The sequence below is a fragment of the Chelonoidis abingdonii genome, chromosome 3 (genome assembly GCF_003597395.2).
Source record: "Chelonoidis abingdonii isolate Lonesome George chromosome 3, CheloAbing_2.0, whole genome shotgun sequence".
Lineage (NCBI taxonomy): Eukaryota > Metazoa > Chordata > Testudines > Testudinidae > Chelonoidis > Chelonoidis abingdonii.
The window spans coordinates 4239960-4245959 of NC_133771.1; positions in this window are offsets into that span (position 1 = coordinate 4239960).

Genomic DNA, 6000 nt, shown 5'->3' on the forward strand with positions numbered 1-6000 from the left:
TCCATCCCGTTGTCCAGTCCCAGCACTGGTCCCCTTGTCAGAGGCTTAGAGACACACATTACAAGGACAACTGCATCATCCTCAGCTTGTGACAATCTGGCTTCAGCTGCTCGCCACTGGTTCTTCTTGTTATTTTTTTCTCTGCTAGATTGAAGTGCCCTGTAGTGCCCATTATTTTCTCCCCAGAGAGGTACCGGAACCCTGTAATCAAGCCACCTTTCAATCTTTCTGATGAGGCAAACGGCTGGAGCTCTTGAAGGGTCTGTCTATACTGCAGTAAACACCCGTGGCTGGCCCGGGTCAGCTCACTTGGGCTTGCGGAGCTATAAAACTGCAGTGTAGACAGCCAGGCTCAGGCTGGAGCCCGAGCTCTGGGACTCTCGCCATCTGAGGAGCCTGTCTCAGGAAAGCAGTCCCATGCGTACAAGGCTAGATTGTGTCTGCTTCAGGCACTTCCCCACAGCAAAACCGGCTCTTTCACTGTGAGGATTAAGTCTGAGACTTGGAAAGGAGCCCAGACGAGTTCCCAACTCCCATTAACTTTCAGTGGGATTCAGGCACCCAACTCCTCTAGGCGCCTTTGGAAATCTCAGTCTAAAAAGAAAGACACTGACTAGTGCCCATGCTGCGTAACTGAGCATCATCTCTGCTACAGGCAGGGCTCCAGGAATCGTGCTTAGTGCAGGGGCAGGCTGTGCTGGGAGGTGTAGGCGGGGGGCTGGCTTGCTGGGGTCAGGCATGAGCATCTGAAGACATGAACTGAAGGCTGTCAGCAGCTGAGATATACTCTGTACTAAGAACCTGCTGCCTGCCCAGGCTCCGCAGATTTTTAGTGACAGTTGATTGACGTTACCTCCCCACTCTGCTGTTCTCAAACAGAGCCAGCTCAGGCCTTGTGTTCTACTGGAGTCACACGTAAGTCTGAAGAAGGCAAGAAGCAGCATTGCCAGCTCCAGCAATAGTCTCTGTCTTTCTCCAAGCCCCAGCTCCTGGAGTCAGGTGATCATGTGAGAAGCTCAGCTTTCATTTAAAAAATGCAAGTCAGTTTCTAGTTCCCATGGCTGAAAATGCAAATCCTAAAGGCTCAAAAAGCAGAAAACAAATGAAAAGAAGCCCACGTGTGTGTTTTGTGACGCAATCTCAGGCTTCTTTTAGGCCAGGCATGATTTTAGGGGCCCTGACTCATTATTTTTGAACACTTGGGGTTTGCAGTATTGAAGAAGCTGCCTTTTCCTCTCGCACATCCGCACAGCACCAGTTCTCACACCTGGGGGGCACAAGACACCCCACGGGGGTAACCACGAAACTGGCCGTCAGGGATATCGACCCTGGGCTAATGTCAGAGACTCCTGTTCCCATTTCTTGTTAGCGCAGCTGTGCCAGAGTCTTAGAACAGGAGGGTGAGGGATCAGGCCCCATCCCCCTTCCACATCAGCCTGGGGAGCATAAGCCGGGTGCACCCTTAGCGAGGGGAGAATACGCTACACCCCCAAAAGAGCATCTCCCCCTCTGCTCTGGGAGGGCTTGGGACTCCCCGAGGCAGGATCCCCACACTGGCATTGCTCCCAACCACAGCCTTGGGCTAGAGGGCACCGCTGAACCCTTCCCGGGGAGCTGTGCACAGAAAGCCACCTAAGGTACTAAGCTGGCCCCATAGTCTTTAAGGGATTGTTGGGATAACCCCTGAAACTGCTGAGGCTAATAGCCACCTTTCCTTCCAGTGAACTGTGTGAAATGATACAGTTCCCGGGATCGGGGCACCACTGGGCGGAGGAGTGTTTTCTCACTCAGCGTGTCATGGGGGGCGGAGAGGGTCAGACAGCACAAGGACCAGGCACGCAAGGAGGGAGAGGGCGAGCAGGAAAAAGCAGCCATGGCCTGCAGGACCGGTGCGTGGGAGATGACTGGAGAGGTTTGGGGTCAGAGAGCTGGTGCTGGGAACACGGCAGCTGCGTCCTGCTGTTCGGTGCCTCCTGTGCTCCAGAACACACGGCTTTGTACATCCTTTGTAAATAAAGATTGTGCCACAGGTACTCGCCTCCAGCCTCAGTTTCCCCTCCCACCTGGAACAGCCCTGAGGGCCCTGAACTTTCATCAGGTCTGGGCAGTGATGAGCTGCCAAAATCTTAACAACTGGTTCCCTATAAAAAGTTCTGATTTAAAGGGGAGGAGGGAGCGGCCGGGGTTGGGGGAGACATGCTCATGGGGCCGGGGGCCCCTGCAGGGCCCAGAACAATTGCCCCACTTGCCCCCTCTCCTCCGACCAGCCCTGGAGCTTGCAGCAGCACCTCCCCCCCACACACACCTTGCCAGGCCGCTCAAAAAGCATCAGCAGGACTCCTCCCGAGCTCAGCTGAGCTGCCCACCTGGTGCCAGCAGCTGGCCACGCTGCAGCTGGAGGGAGGTGGGGAGGGGCCGGGGGAGCCTCAGCCTCCCCAGCTGGGAATCCTGGGAGTTCTTTGCCCACCCCTGGCCCTTTAACAACCGGTTCTCCACGGAGGTGTAATTTTAGCAACCGGTTCTTGGGAACTGGTAGGAACTGGCTCCAGCTCACCACTGGCTCTGGGGAACCAAAGGGATAGTCCTCTTCACCCTCCCAATGCCCCTTGTGATGGGGGTGTCATAGCAGGGGCTTTCCCCAGTACCCCCACCCACAGCTGCTCTGGCCCTGTTCTGGTCTGCTTCTCCTCATGACTCTGCTCTCCAGCCAGGTCACTTGTAGTCTCCCTGTCCTGGGTAACAGGGAGTCCCCCAAACAATAGTCCAGGTCTTCAGCCTGACTCTGGGCCCAGTGGGCTGTACACTGCTCGGCTCAGGGACCTTTCACACCACCTTCCAAAACCCACATCTGCTGCCACCTCCGCCTGTCTCCGGGCCTTTTCCCCAGCCCCTTTGTGGGCTCACCCCTCCCCAGGCTTGGCCCTATTCTGTACGGCTCCGGAGCAGAGCAATGCCCCCTCCAGACCCAGCTCCCCAGTTCTGTCTGCCCACGGCTCTTTGGGCAGAACCTCTTGCCTGGGCTGCCTCCCTGGGTCTGGCCCTTTCCAAGTTCACTCCACCCCTTTGCCTGGCCAGTTCCCTTCTCCTGCCCTGCTGGCCTTCCTCCGCTCCCCTGGGACCCACCCCCCAAGGCAGCCCTCAGCTGGGCCTAACTCTAACCCTGGCCCCCCTTAAGGGGTAACCGGGGGCTCTGATTGCACTCTGGCTCCGTTAACTCTTTCTCTGCCAGTGCGGAGGACAGAGGCAAAACCACAGTTGTCCTAAGGAGGGGCCCGGGTTACCTGCCAAGCAGTGTGTGTGTGTAAGGGGTTCCCTCACTTTGTATTGCCCCATGGCACCCATATGTCTTCGCTGAGCTGCCATCTCTCCTCCCACCCCGGGCAGGCTGGGCACAGAAGCAGCTGGAGAGGATGGCGGCCCTGGGTTTTGGGAAGCAGGGAGCCAGGTGTGTGTGTGTGTGTGCGTGGGGGGGAGGGAGAGGGGGCGTCAGGGGCCAGAGCCCCAGGAGGACTTGCTGTCCATGCTCCAGGCCATGCTGGGCACTGACACCTTCAATCAGCTCCTTTCCCATCCCCAAAGGCCGGGACCTCTCCCCCATCTGAGAGACTGGGATTAGCCGGGACCACTCCCCGTATGTCCCCCCCTTGAGACTTTGTGAATCTGTAGCAGTGTCCAGGCTGGGGGGCAGGGGTTGGGGCTGATGGAGGAGACATCTCACCACATTGATTTCAATGGACATGAGGAGCCCGTACAGGCCCCACACTGAGCAGGAAGGGGTTAATGGGGGCCTGTGGGCCCAGCCAGCCCCACCCCATTGCAGCCTGTGCCAGGTGCCAAGCCTGGAGGGAGGGCAGCTCCCCAGCTCGGCTGGGGCCAGAACTGACCCAGAGGCTGCCTCAAAGCTGCCTAGAAGGAAGGACCCGCTAGGGGCTGGGACTAGAACCTCCCTGGGGCAGGACTTTTGTTTCTCCTCATGCGTTTGGCTCCTCTGTGTCTCGGGACCTGCAGAAGAGCCAGCCGGGAAGAGAGTGAAGAAGGCCCCAGCAGGAAGCAACCCAGGGATGCAGCACAGGGGCTGAACAAACGAGTGCCTGGGCTGGAACCCAGGGCGGAGGGCAGGCCTGGCCCGCCAAGTGCGAAGGCTTCAGTGCCAAGGGCTGGCAGCCTCATGCCCCATAAGCTGGGCTGAACCCAAGGAGAGCTGGACTCGGGGTTCCCTGGAGGGGCAAGATTAATAGTGAGGTGAGGACAGTCGTAGAGCAGGTTTCCCCAGTCCCACCCTGGCACCCTAACCACTGGTCCATGCTTCCTCTCTGCTTCTTTCCCTGTAAATTGCTTCCCCCCCAGGCTGTGTTCCCAGAGAGACAGGAGACAACAAACACCATATGATTAGATTGGCCTCGGTTTCACAAAGTGCAAGACAGGCTTTGAGGTTTGCAGTCCAGTAGTCCCGGCTCTCTCTCCCCTGCGTCTCTAGGTTGGAGATGAGGAAACACTATTTTACTAGGCGGGTGGTGAAGCACTGGAATGAGTTCCCTAGGGAGGTGGTGGAATCTCCTTTCTTAGAGGTTGTTATGGCCTAGCTTGACAAAGTCCTGACTGGGATGATTTAGCTGAGGATTGGTCCTGCTTTGAGCAGGGGGTTGGACTAGATACCTCCTGAGGTCCCTTCCAACCCTGAGCTTCTATGATTCTATGAATCTCCTACTTCTGGTTGTACATTAAGGTGCACCAAAGCACATCATATCAGGTCTCAAATGGAAGCTGGTGTCACGCTAGCCATTGATATCACTGTGAAATGTGTGTACAGATCCTATATAAGGAGTTATGTACATAGAGTGAAAATATGTTCTTAAAGTCTGCATCAAGGTATTATGCATCAGCCAAGGTGACAAAGAGGTAATGAAAGAGACAGTGTCTGCCTTCCCATCTATCTGTTTTCATGTAAACTGAATATTGTCTCCTTCCCAATGGGTTCCCTGTAACCAGTATGGACTGAATGCAAATGAGCGAGTGTAAGAAAGAACTCCAAAAAGAATGAACAGGAAGAGAAACACAGCTGAGGAAGAGAACCTGATCTTGAGGTGCATATCAAAGGTTTGTCTGAGTATATATTGGGGTGGGGGCAAAGGGGATGCCCAGACACCCTTCACTGATGGGAAAAAGGGACAGTGATTTTGCTTCATGAGAAAGGGTCTCAGTCAGATGTGGCGAGAACTGTGGGTGAGATAAGCTTTTTCAGACCAGAGCGTGACTTGTTAGTCAAGTCTGGTGTCTAGAAAGCCTGGTCTGATTTTGTTCTCATGTCGCCATTTATTCACCATATCCCCATTCACTCTCCCTTGGATCACCAGTCTTTGATAATAAGCCTGTTTTTCTTTTCACTGTCAATCTATCTCAGTGCTGTGGTGAGAGGCAAAGTGCTGATCCTGAGTCAGACTTAACAGGCCGGTGTGCCCTGTTCTGCTGGCAGTTCTGTGAGTGTCCAGAGACGCTCTGGGGCCTTGAGGGCACCGTTTGCGCTGCCAGAGGCTGTTGATTTCAGGGAGCTGATCCACAGCGGGCACAGACAAGTCTGCCTGACTCAAAGGGCAGGGAGTGGAGAGGCGTGTCACTGGCTGCATTTCAAAGGGCTGCTCAGCACTGACTGAAAACCCGCCCCCTTGGAGGTGGCACACGTCGGGCACCCGAACTCACTCGTTACATTTTAAAAAATTGGTCTATTTGTTCCAATGCATAAAATAGTGGCTGCTGCAGGCTTTAAGCACATGGGTTCTTAAAACGCACGCGTCAAAAGCTAATTCATCTGTCACAACACCAGCACAGTAAAACCCTGTGTCCCGTGAGCCCAGATGAAACCCTGCACGATCTCTCCACACACCCGAGGACTGCCTGGTGCTTTGTTGGCGTGTTAAATCTTGCTGCTGGTGAAGTGGGACCTCTTACCGTAAATACAAAAGGCATATTCTATTTTTAGATGGGGACTAGCTTTGTCACTGA